This window comes from Lolium perenne, chromosome 1 (assembly GCF_019359855.2).
Source record: "Lolium perenne isolate Kyuss_39 chromosome 1, Kyuss_2.0, whole genome shotgun sequence".
Lineage (NCBI taxonomy): Eukaryota > Viridiplantae > Streptophyta > Magnoliopsida > Poales > Poaceae > Lolium > Lolium perenne.
The window spans coordinates 38,193,905-38,208,623 of record NC_067244.2 but is presented as its reverse complement, the minus strand read 5'-3'; the positions used below and the strand labels follow the sequence as shown (position 1 = coordinate 38,208,623).

Below are 14,719 nucleotides of genomic sequence, written 5' to 3'. Positions count from 1 at the left end.
CCACGCTTGTGTCCGTCCATTTGTGCTTTGCCTTCATCTCCATAATATCGAGCGTATCTCGTACGGCTCTCCTCTGTCCCACGAGCTGCATCGTACAACGGAGTTCTCGAGTCTACCTCGAGTTGATCCAGCTTAGCCTTCCGTCTACCAGCGATTTTGGGGTCGGTCGATGTGTTGCTGAGAAGAAGTTCTTGAACATGACGGTCCTGCACGGCCGCGGTTAGCGGGGTATTTCTACTCATGTCCTCGTCGGCTGCATGTTCTTCCCGGCCTTCTTGATCACCATCAACGTGTGCGCCATCCTCTTCAACCTCCTCTCCATTGTCGTGTGGGGCATCCTCTCCATCACCTTCGTTATCATCATCTCCACCATCATCACCTCCATCTTCATCACCATCGATATCATCATCTCCATCATCACTCATCCACCGAGTATGCCCCTCCATGAAACTATACCGAGCAGGTGTTGATTCACTATGCACGAGAAGGGGTCAAACAACGATCCTAGCTTGCATCTTCGACAAGGACACATGATATCCTTTCGCTTTTTTCGATACATGTCGGCCGTCGCGCGTTCCACGTATCTATCCACGACGCTTTCCCTCATCGCGATGACCATCGCCGCCTACAAGACAAGATAATTGATTACACCGCCGTCTCGGTTTTCACGGAAAAAATTCGGCATGACCTTTGCTAAATATTGTCATGCTGGAGTTCCAAAATTCGCCGGAACGGAAGTTAATCAACATTCCGGCAAAACATTGGCAACTCAATGTTCCTGCACGCGTAAACAAATGCAAAACAATGCATTTACATATATGGAACCACGCCTTTTGCCACCACTAGTACTAGTGATATAACCGCGAATTTTCGCCAACACATGAACATTCCACTCATTTAGTTTATGTACCTACTAGTTGACGCGATGTCCAAAAGCACCCGAGAGACGCCACACGTCGACTTTAATGCTTGAGAGATCTAGAGATCTAAGAAATGGAGAGATCTAGCTAGATCTAGTGGAAAAGGTGGTGGAAGGAGATAGATCTAGATCTAGATTATGCAAATCATGCTAGAGGGGCTAGGTAGTGCATGATTTGCTCAAATACATCATATTTTATTGGTTGAAATAGCTAAAATGGGTGGGGGAATGAGCTAACTAGTGCTTGGGTTGATTTGCCATCACATATGAGTGTGTGTGGGTGGTGGTAGGTGGCTGGTCGTCTTAAGGCATGGCCCAGGTTACCGCCGGCGCCTACGAACGAAGTTGCCAGCGGTAGGGAGCATTACCCCCGGCGATTTTGGGGCTAAACCGCCGGCGGTAAGGGCAAGATGGGTGGCCGCTGGGTGGCCCACCCTGCGACTCATTACCCCCGGCATCGTCTATTCGGGTTCGCCGGCGGTAGAGCCCTCTACCCCCGGCGCTTTGGGCCCAAACCGCCGGCGGTAAGTCCAGGCCCAACGGGGACCCCGCAGCCCATCATATCGCCGGCACCTTCGTGCCCTACTCGCCGGCGGTAACCCACGCACCCCCGGCGACCTCCATTCAAACTCGCCGGCGGTAGAGTTAGGCACCCCTGTAATGCATTACCGCCGGCATCTTCTATCCATACTCGCCGGTGGTAAGGTGTGCTGCTATAAGGCTTTTCCTAGTAGTGATACTCTCTCCATCATGAGGCCAGAAATTATATATGCGGTTTCGGTCTTTGTGAATTTCACTTGGAGGATAGAATTTAGAATAAAATAGAGGCACAATATCCTTCCAATCAAGAGAATTCCCATTCTTCAGCAATTTATACCAATGCGCCGCTTTACCAGACAGCGATATAGAGAATAGTTTCTTCCTAACTTCATCCATAGAAATACCTGCACACTTGAATAACCCGCATAATTCATGTAAAAACACTAAATGATCTCCAGGATGGACAGTTCCATCCCCTTCATAGCGGTTATCCACAACGCGTTCAATAACTTTCATAGGTATTTTATATGGAATCACTTTCTCACCTGGCGCCTCATCCACTACCTTTGCAGTAGTAGTAGATTTCCTAAATAGGAATTCAAGAGAAGATCTCTCCATAATGAATTATAGCAGCAGACAGAAATAAAAATAACACGTACAGTAAAAGTTTTCCTTACCAATTCCACTTACCAATAGCGCTTCACTCCCCAGCAACGGCGCCAGAAAATAGTCTTGATGACCCACAAGTATAGGGGGTGTATCGTAGTACTTTCGATAAATAAGAGTGTCGAACCCAACGAGGAGCAGAAGGTGTTGACAAGCAGTTTCGATGAAGGATTCACTGTAAATGCTCACAGACAAGTTTTCAGGGGATTTTGATATAGCAGATAAATAAAATACAAGTAAGTAAAATGCGGGAATAATAATTGCAGCAAGTGGCCCAATCCTTTTTAGCACAAAGGACAAGCCGGTTTGTTTACTTATGATGACCAAACTTTCTTGAGGACACACGGGAATTTAGTCTAGTGCTTTCGCTTCATATTTTTGATTAATCTTCATTGTTTTGATAAGTGTTGTGTGGGTGAACCTATGCTAATGCACCGCCCTTCCTAGGACTAATACATACTTGTGATTAAACCCCTTGCAAGCATCCGCAAATAGAAGAAAGTAATTAAGACAAATCTAACCACAGCCTTAAACTCTGAGATCCTGCTATCCCTCATGCATCGATATACCAACGGGGGTTCAGGTTGCTGTCACTCCGGCAACCCCACAATTAGCAAACGAATACAAGATGCATTCCCCTAGGCCCATAAAGGTGAAGTATCATGTAGTCGACGTTCACATGACACCACTAGAAGAATAACACCACAACTTAAATATCAAACCATTAAATATTACTCAACATAGTTCACTACTAACATTTAGACTTCACCCATGTCCTCAAGAACTAAACGAACTACTCACAAGACATCATATGGAACATGATCAGAGGTGATATGATGATGAATAACAATCTGAACATAAACCTTGATTCAATGGTTTCACTCAATAGCATCAATAACAAGGAGTAATCAACACCGGGAGAGTTTCCCCTATGAAATAATCAAGATTCAACCCTAGATGTTACAGCGGAGACGAGGTGCAGCGGTGGATATGACGGTGTCGGTGGTGGATATGATGATGATGATGATCCCAATGAAGTCCAGCTCGATGACGGCGATGATGGCGACGATTTCCCCCTCCGGGAGGGAATTTCCCCGGCAGATTTCAGCCTGCCGGAGAGCTCTTTTCTCTCTGGTGTTTTTCCGCCCCGCAGAGGCGGCTGCGACTATCCTCGATGATCTGTCACACCTTAGGTTTGTTGGGAGATGAAGTACGCGAAAGGGCGATGGCCGAGGGGGTCGTGGGCCCCCTCCCCACATGGCGGTGCGCTAGCCCTGGTGGCCGCGCCGGCCTATGGGGAGAGCCCATGGCGGCCCTCCTCGGCTTCCCCTTTTGGCTGGCTCCGTCTTCTGGAAAAATAGGAGCTTCGGTATATTTTCCGTCAATTGTTGATCTTCAGAAATATTGTATCCTGACGGTGCTATTTCCAGCAGAATCCTGACTCCGGTGAGTAATTCTCAAATAATCATGAAACATGCAAAATAGGTGAAATAACATAAGTATCATCTCTAAATATGAAATATATCAATGAATAACAGTAAATTATGATATAAAATAGTGATGCAAAATTGACGTATCACTTTGCAGGGGAAGGCAAGGCAGTTCCCCCCTCACCACCATGGTCGGCCAGGGAACAAACCTTGCTGAGATCTTGAGCACCGCCGTGCTTCTCCCCCCTGCCACCACGGCTAGCCAGGAGGAGCAGAGCAGTCACCACACACCTACAAAGAAGAAAGCACCTACTTGGCCCTTTATTGAAGGAGATTCTGGAGCATAAGGACCGCCGCGGTTGCTCCCACCATTGGAGCTCGCCGCCGCCAAGCCACCACCAGAGGCACCAGATCCTGGCCGGAGATCCAGATGCCAAACTCCAAAAACCCGGCATACAGCCGAAAAACCTACTCCTACACCTAAGATCTACTCCGGCGCCTTCTCCTCTCCATCTCCGGCCAGCTATTCCGGCGGAGAGGAGGAAAGAGCGGCCCGGTTTGGATAAGGAGGAGAGCAGCTACTGTAGCTAACCGAGAGCGGGGGAGGGGGAAATGAGCCCGTGAGGACTCTTACCAGTTTTATTTTCTGACCACTTGCCAAGCTAACAGACTAATCGGTCACGGTTTGGCCAACTGAGTCATTCATTTAAAAAAATTCAAAACACGTAATATTTGTGGAGAATAACTAAAAAATTACATTATTTCTAAAAAATCGCTTAAATTTCTCTTCATTCTCAATTCCTTTGGGAGGAGCAAGAGGAGATAGGAAGCATACACAAATCGTGTATGACTCTATACAGGATATGCTAGGCACACCTTCTAAGCTTTGCTTAAACTGTAGCCCTTATATGTAAAAAAAAAGAACTGTAGCGTTTTTTTTCCTCTCCATGTTTGCTTTGCCGTAGTTCAATTAGCAGTGTTATATTGTGATCCAAATTTATATACTAAAGGGAGGCTAACTTCTGACGAGCGGAGCGAGGTCCGTCACCGGTAGGCTTGGGCCGGATCGTTGCCACCGCCTATATATAGCTTGTAAGCCGTCGGCTAGGATTTATCAGATTATAAGATAATCCACGGCGTTTGTAAACAACCCCCGATATAGTGAAGTTTTGATGGCCCGTGGTTTTTCCCCTTCTGTGTTGGAAGGGGTTTTTCACGTTAAATCTCGTGTCTTCGCTGCGTTTTCTTTTATCTTTCTTCGTTATTTGCTTGTCGCGTTTATAACAAGCAAGTGTGCCAAAGCAAGGTGAAGAATCAAACATGTCCACAGGCTGCGACTAGACGGCATGGGCAAGACTAACTGATCCCATATAATTTAGTCCATTAAAAGCATCCTGAGCGAGGTGTTGATGCGGCTATGCCCACGATGGACATCAACATTGAGAGCTGGAGGGGTTGTTTGCGGCAAGAGGATGCTGTCGAGCGTTGGCCATGAAATGGCAACGGTGGCGCAGTCGGTCCATGATCCAGTGGTGGGTGATGCAATGCCGGGCTAAGGCCTTGCTCCTGGCCTCTAGCCAGGCAGCTGGCGGCGGCGCTTGTTGGCGTCGCTCCCTTATTGAAGGCCTGACATGGTTGCATTCTCCTTCCACTTGGGAGAACTCCAGGGGAACCGCAGATCCCGCCTTGGATCGAAAGAGGGTGGCGTCAAACGTCGCTCACCCCTTGGGCCTCGTTATTGGAGTCCGCACAAATTGGAGAGTCATGTGGTAGATGGTGGTGATCATTTACGCGACCTCGGTTTGTGGATGATGGGGCAGCGGCCCTGAGTGGATGGTGCTAGTGCGTCGAGGCGGCGGCCTCAGGAACCATGGTGGGAAACAGCTTCACGAGGCGGAATTGTTGCTTGCATGGCTCGGGTGGTAATCTTGTGTCGCTAGAGGTTGTTGGCTCGGTCGACGCGCCTCTGAAGAAGTGATTGGCGTTTATGTCGGGGCGGCGGCCCCGGATGTTGGTGCGGTGGACGTGGTCTGCAAGCAGTTTGCTCTGTGCAGCTTGAGCCGCGGGGGTAACTATGTCGTGCGGCATCGTGGCTCAGAGTGTGAGCGGTGGTATGTCAGGATGGCGGTCACAAAAGGTGGTGTTGGTGGTCTTCACCGGGCGTGGTGGGGTAGTTGGATGTCGGGGTGGCAGTCCCGAGAGCTTGACAGCGTTGAGGACATCGACCTCGTGTTGTGTGGGCGACAAGGTTGATTTAGTGCAGTTTTCTTGGAGGTTCGTCTTCTTTAGCTATGTTGAAGTGTCCCGTGTCTGCGTCCGTTGTTTCATTGGTGTGTTTGAGTGGCCTTGTCCTTGTGGCAAGAATGGGCATGACTCTATGGTGTTTTGTTGTATAGTTTTTGTCTGGTTTTCCCGCAAATGAACTGAGCACTTTCTTCTTAATAAATAGATAAAGCACAACTTTTACCTTTATTTAAAAAAGCATCATAAAGTTTTAGAGTAGTATAAAGGACCCAATATTATTTAAAGAGTATATTTGCTACTCTAATAAAAAAGTGTGGTTTCTAACCAAACCTAAAGTTAACTCCTAAATTTATATTCAGCTCATACATTTCGTTGAACACTAGCTAGGCGTCTCCACGGCGAGCGAGTAACCATGTCAGGATGAGCAACACCTACCAGGAGGATGGTTCATAGGCAGAAATCAAGCTCGAAAGCGCATTGTTCGGCTGTCTGAGTCTACGCGTCAACGACCCGCGATGCGGGTGGCCTCGGTGCAGGCCTACACGTTGCGTTGCTGCTTGAAACATGCACACATTTTACACTGCAATTTTAGGCTCACTAGTTAAATGTCCGTGCGTTGCTACGGTCGTTTAAACTAATTTTATGGCTGCACCTGTAAACATAATTCGCATGAAAATTATGGTGGCGCGGTACATACTAAGACAATCAACATTTCAACGGCAACACCAACTAATTAAGGAGGACATTATTGTCACTTTGGGTTACTCAAACTTCCACAAAATGCTCTCTTTTTTAAATTTTTTGAATACGGTAGGAAAAGCTCCTACAATGATTTTAAATACGTAATAAAAACAAAACATGCACATGATAAGAATTTAAACATGAGTGACTGAGTTATACATCCACTTTGCTAACCAAATAAGGTAGACACTTTTTTCGGAGCACGATATCTTCTTCATCACTGCAATCAGAAAGTTATAAAATTTCCTTTTGTAACATTTGATGTTAATTGTTGGTTCCTAAGTGAAGAAAATACAATAAAAAATAATATTTTTGATTGTCATGAAATTATATTTTCTCATATTTTATTCTCTTTATTTTGTTAGCATTTTTTGGTAGGTGGGACGATTGGGAACTTTGATATCTATTTTAGTTTAGAGCTTCTGATATTGCTTTCTGATTTTGTTTCGTTGGTTCTTGTATCATTCCTATTTTTATGCGCAAATGAACTTTTGATCCTAGGTGTAGATGCTCCCTTTATTCAAAAAACAAAATTTTAAATTTTAAAAAATTGGGGAACAAAATTATACTCATATATGTCCACATTCTAAATGGTACTTACAGTTTATAACAAATTGATGTCCATTTTGATGTGCACTCAAAATAACTTCAAGGGATCAAAAGCTGCATAAACAATTATATGAAGATAAATTACTCAAATAGTTGACTGCTTTACAACTATGAATGCCACGCATGACGCACCTATCATTTCCCACTATGTGACCACAAACAAATTCCTCAAATCTCAAGTGACATGTGCTGCTAAGATACATACAGATTTTGATTAAAATGTACCACGTTGCGTATCCTTGTGTCAACGTATGTGTGTTGCTACAAAAGTCTGCACCTCGGTAATGTATCTTGACATCAAGCCCCCCTGCACGTGGCAAGAAGATGATCAGATTATATGCTTGGCCATGACACATCATCCTTCTACCGAGCTCCAATGAACCCAATTCCTCTTCATGTAGTGCATTTTCCTCTCATCTCCGGCTGCTTGTACATATAACACTCGACAAAACTGCACATGTAATTGATCTCTATAAGTATAATATCCACCCAAAAACGTGGAGTACATACATCCTTTTAGTGCAAACTAAATGACCATTAAATGAAAATTGTAAGCACATAGCATGTAACCTGACAAATTTAGTTTTTAATATGCAAGTTAAACTTCGTTTCCTCACCAAAACAACTATCCTTTGATGAATTAACTAAGGCAAGGTCTAGTTCTTGTAAGAGGTATAGTTCAAAAAGTTGTACAAAACAAGAAAATTGAGCGTAACACGAGCATTATTTCGTTCCTTTCAATACATCAATAAGGATCAGGAGAAAAAAGACAAGATATATTACGGTGGTACACATAAAAGATTCCTGATTCTAGAATAGTTATTATCCACTGCAGAAAATATTGTCAAATTCTAGTTCTGAAAAAAATGAGGATTGCTGCTACATTTTTTGCCACATGCATACACTTTGGGAAGATGAAATAATCATAAGCATGTTCTCTTAGTCATGACCACCATCTACTACCATATGGACATCGTATCGCCAATCAAGAAAATTTATTACCCAGGTCGTTCGATAGCTCCAAGTAGTGGTTCATGGTAAATCACTAAATCAATAAGGCACATACATATATTATAAATTTACATATTTTTAAATGTTATAATTGGTTCTCAGATCTCATTTCCCAGTATATATTCAGGTTCTTATGGCTGAAGTTTTAACCCCAACCAGAATTTTCTCCTTTAAGATCTCTTGAGGGCTTCTTATGTGACCTCATTCTATGATGATACCAATGAGAAGAAATTGACCCTCATTCAGATTTTTAGTATAAATTAATTGATAATATTCTGGACACAAAAACTATAGGGTGCCATAAAAACACACCTCAGAAGCAAGTACAAGTGTGAGCTTTAACTTAAGGCAGTATTGCTGATCTACCAGCTTTAACCCACAACCTCAGCTTTCTTAATGCTTGAATCGTCATCAATTTCTAGCAGCCCAAAAGGGATTAAAAGTAAAATTGTAAAATTAACCATGCTTCCCAAATGAAGAACTACGTGCATCAAATAATTTGGATTTCATCACCATTCATCTTTATACTTATGCAAAGGAGGATAGCTCCTTCAAGTTTCAGAAAATAACCTCAATTTTGCGAACAAGTTTAAATGTTTATACCTCTGATGGAGGCGGTGACACCAGTCGGACAATTTCGTTGCAACAATCCACACAACATGAAAGTTCAGCAGCAGAAACTACGGTTGGAAACCTTTAAGGGTGTGTCAATGAAAGAGTACACCTAAAATAAAGGTTTGTAATGATAACACATGTCAGCGGATAAGCTTTACACTGAGAATGACAACGACAATCAAAAATCACACATAAAAGATGGAAATGACCAATGATGTATCATGATGCCTCCATATTCGGTGCCTGACATCTTCTCTCGTTTTATATTTATTTCTGCTCAAGGGCCATGATTTGGTAGAATACTGAAACCCGTTGTAGGCTATTCTGAATGAAGTCAAGAAACAAGATGTTAGCAAATTAAAATTGTGCGGTTAGTGTCAGGTAAAGAAACGTAACTGAAATTGCAGAGATAAAGTTCAACAAAACATGGTTTTGTAGAATACTAAAAACTGTTGCAGGATATTCTGAATGAATTCAAGAAACAAGAAGATGTTTGTAAATGCAGATTGTGTGGTTAGTGTAAGGTAAAGAAACAAAACTGAAGATTGCAGAGATAAAGTCCAACAGAACATGGTCGAGCTTTTAAGAAAAAATAAAGGCAGCCAAGAATGATGCATATGCCAGTATAGTTCTATAGCGAGTAATCTTTTTTGCCTGCAGATTTTAAGTATGATCTGACCCATGAATGCACATATACATGACCGGTGGGAATCCATGACCTATGCTTTCACTTGATCGCATGCAAATGGAAGTAGTAGAATAAGTACAGTCCAATCTTTTAAAAACGGCATCTTATACTAAATATGTCTAGGCTATTCATAGGAAAAATCTATAAATAATAGATAATAATATTCTTGATGATAATGGGATGAAAAAAATGAGGCACAGTTCTAGATGACAATACTGAAAATGAATACTGATAGGTGATTACCAGTTTAGAATTCAATCTTTGCAACTGAAATAAAAGTAGTTCTCAGTTGTTCAGCTACAGAAAACTCAACTGAACGTGATATGAATGTATGAAACCATCTCAATAGTTGCAATATTAAACAATCTAAGAATATACATCCCACCTCTCACCTGATGTGCTTGAACGATGTCTGTGGCTAGCACCTCAGTGTCACCGTCGTCCAGATGCAAAGCGATCCTAGTTCCTTTGATTGCTGAAGCCTAGCCAAACACCACCATGATGAAGGGTAGGGTCCTTGCCATACAACAAGATTTCATCTTGACGGGAGGAAGCTGGAAGCCCAAGAAATTCAGAAAACCATGTAATATGCAATGTCAAATTTCAGAGAAGTAACACTAATAGCTCCAGATTTGGAAACCGAGCAACATGGCAATTGATCAACATCACTTGGATTGAGGTGTTCACTACCTTAAAGAAGTAAAATTACTTATTTTGGCTACATGATGATATTGATTACAATACCCTACGAGATAAATGACCGATGGAGGTGATCCAATCTACATTATGCCAGGATTGTTGGGGTATCGAGACCTCTACCGACCTGTCCGATTTGGGCGACCGTGGCTACATGCCAGATCGAGGTTCCGGGGCTGTTGCGCCCAGGAGGAGGAGGTAAGCATCGACGGCAGCTTGATCCTACGTCCCTCCTCATCACTGTCGTACGTCATCCTCGTCGGTCGCCACCCCCGCGTAGGGAAAGTTGGAGGTGATCCTGCATCGGTGACATGGCCAGAATGCATGTTATTACCAGCATGGAGGTGGCGGAAGATGGAGAGGAAGAGGAGGTGGAGAGAGACGAAGAGCTCCTGGACGGACGGGAAGTTCCCATCGGGAAGCAGCAGGAGGCGGCGGGGCTATCCACTATTCGGGCGGCCGATGGTGAAGATGGTAGTGTTCGTTGATGCATTGGGCCAGCCGTGTGATGATTTGGTGGATTTTTCTGGTGAGATCCGATTTGGTGCTTGATTAACGTTTACAAGGAAGTACGATACCAGCCCAAGAGAGAATAGCTTTCCATGTTATTGTCGTTATTATTTGTGATTTCTTTCCAAATGATTTGTTGCGATTAATATTCGCGTAATTGATGGTACTCCGTGATTGATGGATAGCTTTCCAAGTGAGGACGGCGTGAGTGGTTGGACGGTTGCGTTTGATTTAACGGTTATGATTTATCCAATGTTTGATGTCAAAGTGCACCATCCCCAACTCCAATATAATAGTAAAAATTGGATGGAGGTGTTCACTACCTTAAAGAAGTAAAATTACTTATTTTGGCTACATGATAATATTGATTACAATACCCTACGAGATAAATGACCGATGGAGGTGATCCAATCTACATTATGCCAGGATTGTTGGGGTATCCAGACCTCTACCGACCTGTCCGATTTGGGCGACCGTGGCTACGTGCCAGATCGAGGTTCCGGGGATGTTGCGCCCAGGAGGAGGAGGTAAGCATCGATGACAGCTTGATCCTACGTCCCTCCTCATCACTGTCGTACGTCATCCTCGTCGGTCGCCACCCCGCGTAGGGAAAGTTGGAGGTGATCCTGCATCGGTGTGGCATGGCCAGAGTGCATGTTATTACCAGCATGGAGGTGGCGGAAGATGGAGAGGAAGAGGAGGTTGAGAGAGACGAAGAGCTCCTGGACGGACAGGAAGTTCCCATCGGGAAGCAGCAGGAGGCGGCGGGGCTATCCACTATTCGGGCGGCCGATGGTGAAGATGATAGTGTTCGTTGATGCATTGGGCCAGCCGTGTGATGATTTGGTGGATTTTTCTGGTGAGATCCGATTTGGTGCTTGATTAGCGTTTACAAGGAAGTACGTACCAGCCCAAGAGAGAATAGCTTTCCATGTTATTTTCGTTATTATTTGTGATTTCTTTCCAAATGATTTGTTGAGATTAATATTCGCGTAATTGATGGTATTCCGTGATTGGTGGATAGCTTTCCAAGTGAGAACGGCGTGAGTGGTTGGACGGCTGCGTTTGATTTAACGGTTATGATTTATCCAATGTTTGATGTCAAAGTGCACCATCCCCAACTCCAATATAATAGTAAAGATAATGTGGAGCTTTTGGTGGATAAATTTTAGCGAAAATCCAGGCAGTCGAGAATTAGACAAAACCATAATTGATAATAAGGGCATGTACAATGGTGGAAAAGGCATGTTTTCCCTTACCCCGCCACATCAGCTAGAGAAGGCATTAGATATAAGTCATACAACGCATTATCTCTTACTGCCATCTCTAGCAAGTAATATTAATAATTAAATTTTAGTAGGAAATTTGTTGCTAAGGGAAGACATATGTGATGCAATGAAGAAAATAGTCTTCCCTTATTTCGTAAGAGATAATCCCTTAGCTAAGGGAAGATAGTCTTCTCTCTCTTCATTCTCTCTTCTCCAACTAAGCAAAAATGTAACGTGGCATCTCTAAGGGAAGACTGAGATCACCCCATTGTACGTGCCCTAACCAATCGTGTATTCATAACAAGTTGATCAGTGGGACCGCTCGCACGGGCGGTTCCGGAGGGCGCCCCTCCCCGCCGCCAAACAGCCAAGATATCGAGCTCCCCTTGCCGCTGCCGCCGCCGGGGGTGGCGGCGCCCGGCCGCCGAAGGCGCAGGGCAGGAGGGCGGCCCTCTTTTGCCTCCTCTTCGCGCGGGGAGAGGGCGAGGTGGAGGACTGCGGTGGGTGGTAGGCCAAGGCGGCCTGGGTTGGCGTGGTCGTTGGCGATGCAGCGCGGGGCGGCTCCGCGATGGGCTGCGGCGGCGCTGTTCACCGGCGACGCATGATCTGGGCCGATCTGGGCCATGTGGGCTGTGGCTGTGCGTGCCTGGAATGGAGTCTGCAACCTGGCGGTGGTTTGTGCGTTGCTGCGGTTGTTCCCTTGCAGGACTGCTGGCTAATCGCGTCTTCCCCGCAGCCGTGCCGGATCCAGTGCCCGGTCGTCTTCTCCGCAGCCGGTTAGTGGCGTGGGGGCTGCTCGCCTGGCATGAATAAAGGTGGTGGTCCTAGGGTCTTTCTTGTGCGAAGATGGAGACCTTCCTGAAGTCAGTCTCTCCTAATCTGGCCGAAGTGGTGTGTTCCGGAAAGCTCCACCGGCGGATGTAACAACGCTTTTTTTGCCTGGAGTTCGCTGGTCGGTGGTATTCGGTCGGATGCACCCATGCTTTTATTCCGGCCGATTGGTTTCTGGAGGGAGCATCGTGAAGCTCTGTTCTTTCTTGCTATATGGAAACATGCTCCATGGCGAAGTTAGAGGCGGAGAATACCATGATGGCCGGATTGGAGGACTTGCTATGGAGGTTCAAGTTTTTTAGCGCTGTTGAGGGCCTTGCTTGGTATTCTGGGTTTCGTATCAGCGGTATGCAAGAGGGGGCGGCAATACAGGTGAAATCCAGAGTCTTACCTTTCAGGATAAAAATCCAAGGTCTGACCTTAACTGGTTGTGCCTGGCAATGACCTTGTTAAAGGCATTGTTTTGAAAGCAGGGACTATCTTCAGGGTGAAAACCTAAGGTCTTCTGATCGGGCGACGATAGTGTTTGTGCACTGTTACCTTCTTGGAGGCGTTGCTTTTGGAGAGTCTGGAGTTCAGGTGTTGTCTTGGTGGAGGATGTACCATTGATGCTAGGGCTGGAATACCGTAGCGGGACTTTTCTTTTATGTATTTCTTCTTTATTTTTTTGGCTGTGTGCATCCGTAATGGTATTAGAGTATTGCGTTGTTGCAGTGACTGGGTGTAATTGGTATCTTCTTGATATTAATATATACTCCTTATCGAAAAACAAGTTGATCAGTATCCAACACATAGATTATGCCACTACTAACTCGCTGGAATCCTAACCCCAAACTAGAAGGGAAGATCAACTAGAAGATCTCCTCTGTGTTCTTGATCGTGCGCTTTTACTGCCCGTCATACCCCTCCGCCGCTGACGACTGGGACCCAGCGAGCCCTGCATCGCGGCCTTTAGCTTGTACCTTGAACCCTTCCTACGCTTCGGTGATGGGGATGAAGGCTTCTCATCGCAATTTTTTTGAAACTTCTCGAACTGAATCTTGTAAAACTCCCTTACACCTCCTCTAGAGACGTGACAAATATGGCCAATGGTTTTCTTACATTTGTATTCACCCTACCACGAACAAAGTTTCTCACTCCTTGTAGAGCAGTTTTCACCTCTGACACCTCGCCGACCTTCTTTTCAACCAAATTAGTTATAAGAGACTTTGGTCGATAAACATTAGGCAATTTATGAATCTGAACCCATACAAATATATAATATAGATCAACTGAATCCGGTGCAGCTAGGGTTTTGATACCACTACTAGGAAAAGGCTTATTGCCGGCACACCAAAATGGGCTATTGCCGGCGCACTACAGCCCGCCGGTGGGAACAGGCCGGTGATAATAGCTTATTGCCGGCGCACCAGTCGGTGCGCCAGCGGTATCTTGCGTTATCCCCGGTGCACCTGTGTAGTTCGCCGGCGGTAAGTTATACAAGAAAACAAAAAAAAATCAAATCTAGATCCAGATCTAGATCTAGATCTAGCTAGTCAACCGTGGTTGTCGTCTATGCGCCAGTGTAGGAGGTGCATGAGGATGCTGGAAGCTCCCAAGATTGGCGGGCCGGTGTAGGAGGAGGAGGAGGAGTAGGCCGGAGGAGGAGGAGTAGGCCGGAGGTGGAGGAGCCCGGAGGAGGTGGAGGATGCCGGAGGTGGTGGAGGAGGCCGACGGTGATGGGGGAGGCCGACGGTGATGGGGGAGGCCGGAGATGTTGGAGTAGGCCGGAGGACGTCGAGGAGTTCGGAGGACGTCGAGGAGGCTGGAGGTGGTGGAGGAGGTCGGAGGACGTCGTGGCCGTCGGTGGAGGAGGAGGATGAGTAGGTCGCCGGAGTAGCTCGCCGCCGCAGAAGCTCAGTATAGAGAAGGAGGAGCAGGAGATGGAGGAGGAGGAGGAGGAGGAGGAAAA

General features: G+C 45.5%; 1 long non-coding RNA gene across 1 annotated transcript; it reads right to left on the bottom strand.

Moving 5' to 3' along the window:
- Positions 1-7,345: 7,345 nt before the first annotated feature.
- On the bottom strand, positions 7,346-10,008 carry LOC139837708 (uncharacterized). The gene is made up of 3 exons (XR_011754357.1): positions 9,856-10,008; positions 8,764-9,099; positions 7,346-7,600 (listed from the first exon to the last, which is right to left on the bottom strand). It is a non-coding gene; the product is annotated as an uncharacterized lncRNA (long non-coding RNA).
- Positions 10,009-14,719: the final 4,711 nt, after the last annotated feature.